Raw genomic sequence first — 13,356 nt, 5'->3', positions numbered from 1 at the left:
GATTGGTTGATGCTTGTGCAAAACTGATTGACTTCAGTATTGTGCCTACTCAGTAATTATAAAAACATCGCTTGAAGCATACAAGGTAACACATTTTTCTTGATAACTAATGGGTTACTATGCAGCGATTTTCTTTAAAGGTTGATTAGTTTGTTTTGAAAGTACCTGACCCTTGAGTGGCGTTTTAGGACATCAATCTAGAGTCCTTATGCAGCTCTATGGTCAGCTGTCCTGATGTATTAAGAGACTAGTGATGTGACTCTGGCTTGGATGTATTTAAAATGAAAAAGTCTTAGAAGGGCCAGAGGTGGCAGTTCATATCATGTCCTAGAACTGAAGAGGGTGGAGTGGGAGGACTGCTGTGAACTGTTGAGAGTTCAGGGTCAGCCTCAGTTGCAGAGTGAGACTCTGTTTTCAAAATATTAAAAAAAGCCCTTCTGGTCCCTCCAGTACCGGGGTAGCTTGGTCGCAGAGTCGGCTGACACCCACAAGCTACCCACAAGATCTGCCACGGGATCTTAAGACCTCTGGTGAGTGGAACACAACTGCTGCTCCAATCCAATCGTGTGGAACCCGAGACTGCATTAATTAGGGAAGCAGAAAACCTGGCCTGATCAGGGGCACAAGTCCCTTCCGGTCCACTCCAGCACCAGGGTAGCTTGGGCGTGGAGTCAGCTGATACCCGTAAGGTATACACAGGACCCTCCATGGGATCTTAAGACCTCTGTGAGTGGATCACAACTTCTGCCAGGAGGCAGGTTCGAACACCAGATATCTGGGCACCTTCCCTGCAAGAGGAGAGCCTACCTGCAGAGAGTACTCTGAACAATGAATCTCAGGAGAGAGCTAGTCTCCCAGGTCGGCTGATAGAGGCTAACATAAACACCTTAGGAACAAGATCTAACCAGAGACAAATACAACAACTAACTCCAGAGATTACCAGATGGCGAAAGGCAAACGTAAGAATCTTACTAACAGAAACTAAGACCACTCACCATCATCAGAATGCAGCACTCCCACCCCACCCAGTCCTGGGCACCCCAACACACCCAAAAAACTAGACCTGGATTTAAAAGCATATCTCATGATGATGGTAGAGGACATCAAGAAGGACTTTAATAACTCACTTAAAGAAATACAGGAGAACACTGCTAAAGAGGTAGAAGACCTTAAAGAGGAAGCACAAAAATCCCTTAAACAATTGCAAGAAAACACGACCAAACAGGTGATGGAAATGAATAAAACCGTCCAAGACCTAAAAAGGGAAGTAGACACAATAAAAAAAAACCCAAAATGAGGCAACGCTGGAGATAGAAAACCTAGGAAAGAAATCTGGAACCATAGATTTGAGCATCAGCAACAGAATACAAGAGATGGAAGAGAGAATCTCAGGTGCAGAAGATTCCATAGAGAACATCGGCACAATGATCAAAGAAAATACAAAATGCAAAAAGATCCTAACTCAAAACATTCAGGAAATCCAGGACACAATGAGAAGACCAAACCTACGCATAATAGGAGTAGATGAAAATGAAGATTTTCAACTCAAAGGACCAGCAAATATCTTCAACAAAATTATAGAAGAAAACTTCTCAAACCTAAAGAAAGAGATGCCCATGAACATACAAGAAGCCTACAGAACTCCAAATAGACTGGACCAGAAAAGAAATTCCGCCCAACACATAATAATCAGAACAACAAATGCACTAAATAAAGGTAGAATATTAAAAGCAGTAAGGGAAAAAGGTCAAGTAACATATAAAGGCAGACCTATCAGAATTACACCAGACTTTTCACCAGAGACTATGAAAGCCAGAAGATCCTGGATAGATGTTATACAGATCCTAAGAGAACACAAATGCCAGCCCAGGCTACTATACCCAGCCAAACTCTCAATTACCATAGATGGAGAAACCAAAGTTTTCCACGACAAAACCAAATTCACACATTATCTTTCCATGAATCCAGCCCTTCAAAGGATAATAACAGAAAAAAAAAAAACCAATACAAGGATGGAAACCACACCCTAGAAAAAGCAAGAAAGTAAAACCACAACAAACCAAAAAGAAGACAGCCACAAAAACAGAATGCCAACTCTAAAAACAAAAATAATAGGAAGCAACAACTACTTTTCCTTAATATCTCTTAATATCAATGGACTCAATTCCCCAATAAAAAGACATAGACTAACAGACTGGCTACACAAACAGGACCCAACAGTCTGCTGCTTACAGGAAACCCATCTCAGGGAAAAAGACAGACACTACCTCAGAGTGAAAGGCTGGAAAACAATTTTCCAAGAAAATGGTCTGAAGAAACAAGCTGGAGTAGCCATTCTTATATCGAATAAAATCGACTTCCAACCCAAAGTTATCAAAAAAGACAAGGAGGGACACTTCATACTCATCAAAGGTAAAATCCTCCAAGAGGAACTCTCAATTCTGAATATCTATGCTCCAAATGCAAGGGCAGCCACATTCATTTCTTTAGAAACTTTAGTAAAGCTCAAAGCACATATTGCACCTCACACAATAATAGTGGGAGACTTCAACACACCACTTTCATCAATGGACAGATCCTGGAAACAGAATCTAAACAGGGACACAGTGAAACTAACAGAAGTGATGAAACAAATGGTCTTAACAGATATCTACAGAACATTTTATCCTAAAACAAAAGGGTATACCTTCTTCTCAGCACCTCACGGGACCTTCTCCAAAATTGACCATATAATTGGTCACAAAACAGGCCTCAACAGATACAAAAATATTGAAATTGTCCCATGCATCCTATCAGACCACCATGGCCTAAGGCTGATCTTCAATAACAACATAAATAATGGAAAGCCAACATTCACTTGGAAAATGAACAACACTCTTCTCAATGATACCACGGTCAAGGAAGGAATAAAGAAAGAAAATACTTTTTAGAGTTTAATGAAAATGAAGCCACAACATACCCAAACTTATGGGACATAATGAAAGCATTTCTAAGAGGAAAACTCATAGCTCTGAGTGCCTCCAAAAAGAAACTAGAGAGAGCACACACTAGCAGCTTGATAACACACCTAAAAGCTCTAGAAAAAAAGGAAGCAAATTCACCCAAGAGGAGTAGAAGGCAGGAAATAATCAAACTCAGGGGCGAAATCAACCAAGTGGAAACAAGAAGAACTATTCAATGAATCAACCAAATGAGGAGCTGGTTCTTTGAGAAAATCAACAAGATAGATAAACCCTTAGCCAGACTCACTAGAGGGCACAGGGACAGCATCCTAATTAGCAAAATCAGAAATGAAAAGAGAGATATAACAACAAACCCTGAAGAAATCCGAAACACCATCAGATCCTTCTACAAAAGGCTATACTCAACAAAACTGGAAAACCTGGACGAAATGGACAAATTTCTAGACAGGTACCAGGTACCAAAGTTAAACCAGGATCAAGTTAATGATCTAAACAGTCCCATATCCCCTAAAGAAATAGAAGCAGTCATTAATGGTCTCCCAACCAAAAAAAGCCCAGGACCAGATGGATTTAGTGCAGAGTTCTGTCAGACCGTCAAAGATCTAATTCCCGTTCTGCACAAACTGTTCCACAAAATAGAAGTAGAAGGTACTGTACCCAACTCATTCTATGAAGCCACAATTATTCTGATACCTAAACCACAGAAAGATCCAACAAAGATAGAGAACTTCAGACCAAGTTCCCTTATGAATATCGATGCAAAAATACTCAATAAAATTCTCGATATCAGAATCCAAGAACACATTAAAAACAACCATCCATCCTGACCAAGTAGGTTTTATTCCAGGGATGCAGGGATGGTTTAATATATGGAAATCCATCAATGTTATCCATTATATAAACAAACTCAAAGACAAAAACCACATGACCATCTTCTTAGATGCGGACAAAGCATTTGGCAAAATCCAACACCCATTCATGATAAAAGTCTTGAAAAGATCAGGGACTCAAGGCCCATACCTAAACATGATAAAGGCAATCTACAGCAAACCAGTAGCCAACATTAAAGTAAATGATGAGAAGCTGGAAGCAATCCCACTAAAATCAGGGACTAGACAAGGCTGCCCACTTTCTCCCTACCTATTCAACATTGTACTTGAAGTCCTAGCCAGAGCAATTCGACAACAAAAGGAGATCAAGGGGGTACAAATTGGAAAAGAAGAAGTCGTAATATCACTTTTTGCAGATGATATGATAGTATATATAAGTGACCCTAAAAATTCCACAAGAGAACTCCTAAACCTGATAAACAGCTTCAATGAAGTAGCTGGATATAAAATTAACTCAAACAAGTCAATGGCCTTTCTCTACACAAAGAATAAACAGGCTGAGAAAGAAATTAGGGAAACAACACCCTTCTCAATAGTCACAAATAATATAAAATATCTTGGCGTGACTCTAACTAAGGAAGTGAAAGATCTGTATAATAAAAGGCTTCAAGTCTCTGAAGAAAGAAATTAAAGAAGATCTCAGAAGATGGAAAGATCTCCCATGCTCATGAATTGTCAGGATCAACATTGTAAAAATGGCTATCTTGCCAAAAGCAATCTACAGATTCAATGCAATCCCCATCAAAATTCCAACTCAATTCTTCAACGAATTAGAAAGAACAATCTGCAAATTCATCTGGAATAACAATAAACCTAGGATAGCAAAAACTCTTCTCAAGGATAAAAGAACCTCTGGTGGAATTACCATGCCTGACCTAAAGCTTTACTACAGAGCAATTGTGATAAAAATGGCATGGTACTGGTATAACGACAGACAAGTAGACCAATGGAATAGAATTGAAGACCCAGAAATGAACCCACACACCTATGGTCACTTGATCTTCGACAAGGGAGCTAAAACCATCCAGTGGAAAAAAAGACAGCATTTTCAACAAATGGTGCTGGCACAACTGGTGGTTATTATGTAGAAGAATGCGAATTGATCCATTCCTATCTCCTTGTACTAAGGTCACATCTAAGTGGATCAAGGAGCTCCACATAAAACCAGAGGCACTGAAACTTATAGAGGAGAAAGTGGGGAAAACCCTCGAAGATATTGGCACAGGGGAAAATTTCCTGAATAGAACAGCAATGGCTTGTGCTGTAAGATCGAGAATGGACAAATGGGACTTAATGAAACTGCAAAGCTTCTGTAAGGCAAAAGGCACCGTCCATAAGACTAAAAGGCCACCAACAGATTGGGAAAGGATCTTTACCTATCCTAAATCAGATAGAGGACTAATATCCAATATAAATAAAGAACTCAAGAAGGTGTACTCCAGAAAATCAAATAACCCCATTAAAAAATGGGGCTCAGAGCTAAACAAAGAATTCTCACCTGAGGATTACTGAATGGCTGAGAAACACCTGAAAAAATGTTCACCATCCTTAATAATCAGGGAAATGCAAATTAAAACAACCCTGAGATTCAGAATGGCTAAGATCAAAAATTCAGGTGACAGCAGATTCTGGCGAGGATGTGGAGAAAGAGGAACATTCCTCCACTGTTGGTGGGATTGCAAGCTTGTACAACCACTTTGGAAATCAGTCTGGTGGTTTCTCAGAAAATTGGACACGGTACTACTGGAGGATCCCGCAATACCTCTCCTGGGCATATATCCAGAAGATGTTCCAAGTAGTAAGAAAGAAACATGCTCCACTATGTTCATAGCAGCCTTATTTATAATAGCCAGAAGCTGGAAAGAACCCAGATGCCCCTCAACAGAGGAATGGATACAAAAAATGTGGTACCTTTACACAATGGAGTACTACTCAGCTATTAAAAAGAATGAATTTATGAAATTCCTAGGCAAATGATTGGACCTGGAGGGCATTATCCTGAGTGAGGTAACCCAATCACAAAAGAACTCAAATGATATGTACTTACTGATAAGTGGATATTAGCCCAGAAACTTAGAATACCCAAGATATAAGTTAAAATTTGCAAAACACATAAAACTCAAGAAGAACGAAGACCAAAGTGTGGACACTTTGCCCCTTCTTAGAATTGGGAACAAAACACCCATGGAAGGAGTTACAGAGACAAAGTTTGGAGCTGAGACCAAAGGACGGACCATCTAGAGACTGCCATATCCAGGGATCCATCCCATAATCAGCCTCCAAACTCTGACACCATTGCATACACTTAGCAAGATTTTGCTGACAGGACCCTGATATAGCTGTCTCTTGTGAGACTACGCCAGGGTCTAGGAAACACATAAGTGGATGCTCACAGTCAGCTATTGGATGGATCACAGGGCCTCCAATAGAGGAGCTAGAGAAAATACTCAAGGAGCTAAAGGGATCTGCAACCCTATAGGTGCAACAACATTATGAACTAACCAGTATCCCGGAACTCTTGACTCTAGCTTCATACGTATCAAAGATAGCCTAGTCGGTCATCACTGGAAAGAGAGGCCCATTGGACTTGCAAACTTTATATGCCCCAGTACAGGGGAATGCCAGGGCCAAAAAGTGTGAGTGGGGGGGAAGGGGAGTGGGGAGGGGAGGGTAGGGGGACTTTTGGGATAGCATTGGAAATGTAAATGAGGAAAATACCTAATAAAAATATTTAAAAAAATAGATCTCTTGAAAGCCTGGGCCTAGCAAGCATAAAGCCTGGGACAAAATACCCCGGACCACAGAAAGAGAAACAGAAACAGAACCAGAAACAAAAAGTGGTCTGACTTAAACAAATAACAAAAAAAAAAATAAAATCTCTTTGAAACTTAGATATTTGACTTGTTTATAAGCCAAGATCATTTATTTTCAGAGACTAAATTCTTTCTTCTTTAAAAAAAAGATTTATTTTATTTATTTTTTGTATGTGGGCACACTGTCACTGTCTTTAGACACTAGGACATTGGATTCCATTACAGATGGTTGTGAGCTACCATGTGGTTGCTGGGAATTGAACTCAGGACTTCTGGAGGAGCAGTCAGTTCTCCTACCTGCTGATCCATCTCTCCAGCCCCCAGAGACTAAATTTTTATTTGATATGGTCCAAAAATATTTTTCCTGCCCAAGACATGGTGAATTATGTTTTTGCTGTAATGAAAAGGTAGAGTCACTTGCCGATTTGCAGTATTCAAGCTGCTATTATGTGCTTCCCCCCTGTCTTTTTCCTTCCTTCCTTCCTTCCTTCCTTCCTTCCTTCCTTCCTTCCTTCCTTCCTTCCTTCCCTCCCTCCCTCCCTCCCTCCCTCCCCCTTCCCTCCCTCCCTCCCTCCCTTCTTTCTTTCTTTCTTTTTTTTTTTCTTTTTTTTATTTATTTTTTTATTTTTTTTTCCATTTTTTATTAGGTATTTAACTCATTTACATTTCCAATGCTATACCAAAAGTCCCCCATATCCACCCACCCCCACTCCCCTGCCCACCCACTCCCCCTTTTTGGCCCTGGTATTCCCCTGTACTGGGGCATATAAAGTTTGCAAGTCCAATGGGCCTCTCTTTCCAGTGATGGCCACTTTCTTTCTTTCTTTCTTTCTTTCTTTCTTTCTTTCTTTCTTTCTTTCTTTCTTTCTTTCTTTCTTTCTTTCTTTCTATTTTTTCCTGAGCTGTGCATGGAACCCAGGCCTTTGAGCGGCATGCTGGGTAAATATTCTACCTTTAAGCTACATCACCAGCCCCATGCTTTCACATACATTTCAACCTGTCCTCCTCCTCTCCGTTCTCCTCGCCCCCTCCTCCTTCTCCTTCTTTTTTCTCTCTTTTTCTTCTATTACAGAAGAGCAGTATAATATGCCAATTAAAATTATGGATGGCTTTGCAGCCAGATTGAGAGGTGTGTGTGTATAAAAATCCCTAACTTCTTACTTATCCATCTACAGCAGAATTCTTAAATGTATTGTTCTGCAACCTGATTGCATAGTGGGATGCTTTTGTTGCCTGGTTGGCAGAGCTGAATGAGAGCTGTCAAGTACTTAGAGCACTGAGCACTTCCTAGCTGCTGGTTCTGTCACTGCATGGTCTGTTTAAGGAGAAGTGACTACTGGAAGGGGTGGATGGTAAATGAGAAGATCGAGGAAGGAGCCTTGACAGACAAGTCATCTCGAGGCAAATTGCTTTTGCTTATAAAGCATCTCCGTCTTATATCTGCTCCTCTATTAACTAAACCTCTGCTCTCTCTTGAGTTTTCTGTTGTTGATTTTTTTGGTTGGTTGGTTTTGTTTTTTTGTTGTTCTTGTTGGTTTTGCTCATTCCCTGACTAGTTCATAACTTATTTAACCCATTTAAACTAGTCTATGTCTACCATGTAGTTAGTTATCTCTCCTTCAGTTCTGGCCTGCTTCTTCCTTAGTGTCTTCCTGTTGGTTTACTCTGTCTTCTTGGTCTGTCTCTAGACTCTTTTATCTCTTACTATTTCCCAGAATCCTCTCTCTTCCTGCCAGTTTCCCACCTCCTATTTCCTGCCTCAGCTCACTGGCCATCAGCTTTTATACTGACAGATGATGTTTATAAGATATACTCTCCAAAGTGCACACCTTTAATTCCAGTGCTGGGGAGGCAGGGGCAGGTAGATTTCTGAGTTCGAGATCAGCCTGGTCTACAGAGTGAGTTTCAGGACAGCCAGAACTACACAGAGGAACCCTGTTTCAAAAACCCAAATACGTACTACATACATACATACATACATACATACATACATACATACATACATACTCATTGCTGATTGTTCCAGGACAGCTAACGCTACACAAAGAAACTCTATCCCGAAACACGAACTAACTAAATAGCTTATTTTCGATTGGTACCTGAATTAAAGCAAGAGCTAAAAGATTCACCCTTCACGCTATATATTTGGCAGATCAGATAGAAATTAAGCAAATGCCAACAAATACCACGAGGGTTATGCACAGGCGACCTATGCCATTGAAACCTCCGGTTCTTCCTTAGGCGTCAGAGAAATGCTAAGAATGTGTTATTCCACAAGAGGGCGATAAGTGCACAGGATTTCACAAGAGCGCGTAGGCCCAGTGATTTAGGGAATAAATAACTCCCCCCCCCCCCTTCTGTAGGAAAGAATAAGAAACTGCACCGGGAGACGGCGGCAAGGACCACCACCCACCCACTCAGGCGCGCATTCCCACGGGAGAAACCGGTTTATGGAGTCTATCAAAAAAGCATGCTCGTTGCTCATCCTTATATATATATCATAGCTGTTCACATCAGATCAAATCTGAGGCATCAGACTGGCCTAGCGTTTTTTCAGTGAGTTAACTCTGGAAACCAATAGACGTTTATTTTTTTTCAAGCATATGATTCTCCACCTGTTGCCACATTCCAGAATATATATTTCAAACCAAGATTGCATACCAAGGGTTGCAAATAGGTCGGGGGGGGGGGGACAGGGAGAGGGGTAATTTTTGTTCAAAAAGCGATGTATTTGCAGTCCTATGTAAACCTACTCTGTCGCAGACACTTCTAGACATTTTGTGTTTGCCCTTTCCCAACCTTCTGGGGTCTTCTGAAATCCTCCGTGAGGCACCCCAGTTCTGGTTACGCCTGCTGTTGCTGTTTTGCTGGGCTTGGGGGGTGGGGGGAGTTGTCCCCAGGGAGGCTGAGGCAAATTCTGGAGAGGGGTCTGGGTTTTTTTTTTTTTTTGGTAGAAGAACCCACCGTGCATCTGCTGGCAGTTCCTCACAGGCGAGCACGGAATGGAAAGTCCCCAAGGGCCTTTGTTGCCCTGTGGAGCATGAGTTGACCCCAGTCTAGTTCTTTTCCTAATCGTCTTCTTCACCTTTGGCAGAACTTCGGTTCAGGTCCGGTTCTCACATCACAACACTTAGCCGCAGCAAAGAGATCCACGCGTGATTTTTTTCTCCCCCTGTCTGCTCCGGAGACCAGGCTAGGCCATCTTGGGGGACCTTCTTGGGTCTTCCTTGTATTTCTGTGTAGCAACTAGCTCGACTCACTTTGTTAACACTGACTTAAAACTAATCTTTCTTTTATTCAGCCCGAATAGGTCCCAATGCTCGGCGAAATGAAGTGGTTAAAATCTTCTAGAGGGTTCGACAAAGCAAGTTCAGAAGAGACTTTTTGTTGTTTAGTGTGTGGGGGCTTTATTGTTGTTTGGTTTGCTGTAAACACACATAATCCCCTCCCTCCTTTTTTGTAGCAATGGCCTTTCTACAGCACCCTTGAGCACCTCCACACTAATATATTCGGAGCAGAACCGTTGGCATCTTTGCGAGCCTAAATACAGTTAGCTAAGGTTTCATTCGCATTCATCCTGTGTCACCCTGGATTTAATGACAGTTCCTTTCTCTTAAAGCAGAAGTATCTATTGCGCGTGGAGCGCTGCGCGCTGCTTCAAAGGTCAAGGGAGAGTACGGAGCCTAGTGGATCCCTCAAGCTGCAGATTCCGGGAGCAGGCTGCAAGGGAACCTGAGCACCCGCTCACCGCTCCCCCATAGGCTCAAAATCCAAGAGGTGGATCCACCTTCCACACCTCTCCCTGTGACCCCCTCCTGCAACCTCCGATTTGCCCAACAGCTTTCATTTATTTTTAATTAAAATGCAAATCAATCGCTTTCAAGTAGAGCCTTGCCCTCTCCAATATATAGCTGTATACATATAGAAGCGTGGTGTTGAGATGAGCCGGTCGGTTTCTTCCTCTGCTCCTTGTTTGGAAGGGCCCCGGCTTTATTAGGAAGTGTGCGCAAGAGTTAGGAGGTCCCCAAGGAAAAACAATCAGGAGCCCCAAGAGGGTTTGAAAGCAGCAAACCCTGGGCCCACAAGGCAGGCAGGCCCTGCCACACCCACTGCAGCTCGCCTGGAACCCCGGGCCGAAGAGTGGAGGGCAGGGTGACCTCTTCCCGACTGAGCCCAGCAGCTCACACTCCTGGGATCCTGGGGGCAGATCCCGGACAGCACCTGGCTAGAGGCACCCGCCTTTCTTCAGAGGCGGGTGGGATGAGTCGGAAAACAAGCTGCCATTGCCGCTGCCGCTGAAGAATTTAGACACCCCTTAAGGATCGAGGTACACAGTCCCCATCATTTTTTATTGTTAGAATTGGGAATCATACTATTTAAATTATGAATTATGAATGACAGAGACTCAACGGATGAGATGTCTTCATTTCAAAACCAGCTTTGTAACTACGGAGCACAGTTAAGTTGGAGTTGACTCTCTCTCTCTCTCTCTCTCTCTCCTCCCCCTTCCCCACTTTCTCTGTCTTTCTCTGTGTCTCTGTCTTTCTCTTTGTCTATCTCTCTGTCTTTCTCTGTCTCTCTGTCCCTGTGTGTCCTTCTCTGTCTTTCGCTGTGTCTCTGTCTGTCTCTCTCCGGTCTATTTTCTTTTTTGACACCCCCTCCCCAATACCAGATACTAAATTCTCAATAGAAAAAAAAACCGATCAATTTACCAACCCATTCCCCATTACAGTAACTACAAAGATAGCTACTTTTGAGGAAAGAACTTCCAATACACTTAGGTTCGGTTTTCTCGGTTCCTACCTAGTCCCTTTCCCGGTGGACATGAGCAGATCGCAGGAGGCCCAAAATTCGAGCTCTGGCTGATCGTGTGCCACGGAGGAAATGCTGGGTCCGAGTGAGAGTAGTTTGTGAGGAAGCCAGAGGCATTGAAATTCCAGCGGCAGAAACAGAGCCGGGGCTTGCCCGCCACTGTCCGCTTCACGAAATTGGCTGGCTGCTCTTCTCGGGTTTAGGTAGCAGAGGGCTGGCGTGGAAGCGCAGACAGCACCCACTTTAGCTCTCCCCGGAGCCTAGAGACTGGCAGGCCGCTTAGCATATCTCCCACCCGTGCAGAGCCCCACCTTTTCCAGGGTCAGATCTAAACTCTACGGAATGATGGCAATAACCAAGTCTTGAAGTTAATAAAGATGGGAAAGCCAGAGGAAGACAAATATCATCTTCCCCACCCCCGACTCTGAGCGAATGAAAGGAGCAGGCGATGATTAACCCCTAGGCTTTACTCTCACACGTCAAACTCAACCTCAAGTTGACAACACTCAAGCTTTGGAGAAGTAAGGGGACCGACCAGTTTAAGGCCTCCTGCTTGACATTCAGAGTCAAACTCCCTGGCGCTGCTCAGTTTTAATTCCTGGGTCATTTATCGCCTATTTCTGTTTTCTGAACCTTAAATTTGGACTCAATAATATGATGCAAATCTCTGCTGTGACACTTCCCGCCCCCCCCCCCCCCACTGGTGTATCAACTGCCCGATTTCTCAAGATCGACCAAAGAGGTTTTTTCCTTGGTTTTGGTCAACCCTGAGCAGACCTTAAAGATCGGCCAGAGGGAGCAAAGCCCTTTTGACCATCGCTCCCAATGTCAGCCTAGAAGTCGGTCGTCTCTAGTTTACTCAACTACCCGAGTTGAGAGCTTGACCAGACTTTCCAACAGTTACCTGTCTTCCCCCGAGGTATTCCTCTATCTAAAGTTGTCCTGTGAATTTTAGTGATCCTGCCTCATAAATCCAACTAATAATAATAGAGGGAGGATTTTAAAAAAATAATTATCTCATTTCTGTTAGGTTTAGACACCACGCAGGAGATAAATATTCTCATTAAGCTGATTTCATCCCCAGAGTACTGAGCCCCCTCATAAGTGATAATGATCTAGGGAGTGGGAGAGCGAAGACAAGAACGGAGAAAGAACAGAAAAGAGCAGGAGACGGAAAGATGGTGAAGGGTGACCCTTAGGCCTGCGAGGGGTTTAAAAACATCTACGGGCTTAAGGAACAACAAATCAATTTACACGATTCTGGAAGAGCCCAGAGGGCCTTTAATTAATCCCTTCAAAAGAAGGAAGTCGGCCTGGGATATGCCTCCTGCCTGCTCCATTAGCTCCCTTTTCGCAAGGGTCCAGACACCGTTGGAGGTGGGCGCCGCGCGCGAGCTGGGGGAGGATGACGCGAGCTGGCGTGGGCGGAAGAGCCGCACTTAAACTGCTTTTCCATAGAAGGGCTGGATTTTCATTATTCCTCTCTTTAAAAAGTAATGCCCTCTTCGTCCCTGCTCCCTCCTTCTCCTTTCCATTTTATTTTGCACGATTAGTTGAGCCGGCCGCTGGCTCTAGACTGGAACCACTCTTTTCGCCAGGCCCCTCCCCTCTTGGCTCCGCCCAAGTGAAGCTGGGGCGGGGACTAGGAGGGCGCGTCCTTATGGCTCCCTAGTCTCAGCCAATCAAAAGGTGTGGCGCTCCCAGGTGGGCGTGTTCTAGGAGCGACGCCTTGCCCAAGCTGAGCGCTATTGGAGGCGGTGTTTACGCCCAGGACCCGGGCCCCGCTCCTCAGTCCCGCCCCGCCGAGCCGCCCCGGAATGACGTCCTCGAAAGTTCTCATTTTGGCCCCCCACCTCCCCTCCCTTGCGTCCCCCAGCT

This window comes from Mus musculus, chromosome 5 (assembly GCF_000001635.26).
Source record: "Mus musculus strain C57BL/6J chromosome 5, GRCm38.p6 C57BL/6J".
Lineage (NCBI taxonomy): Eukaryota > Metazoa > Chordata > Mammalia > Rodentia > Muridae > Mus > Mus musculus.
This window is presented reverse-complemented; position numbering follows the sequence as displayed.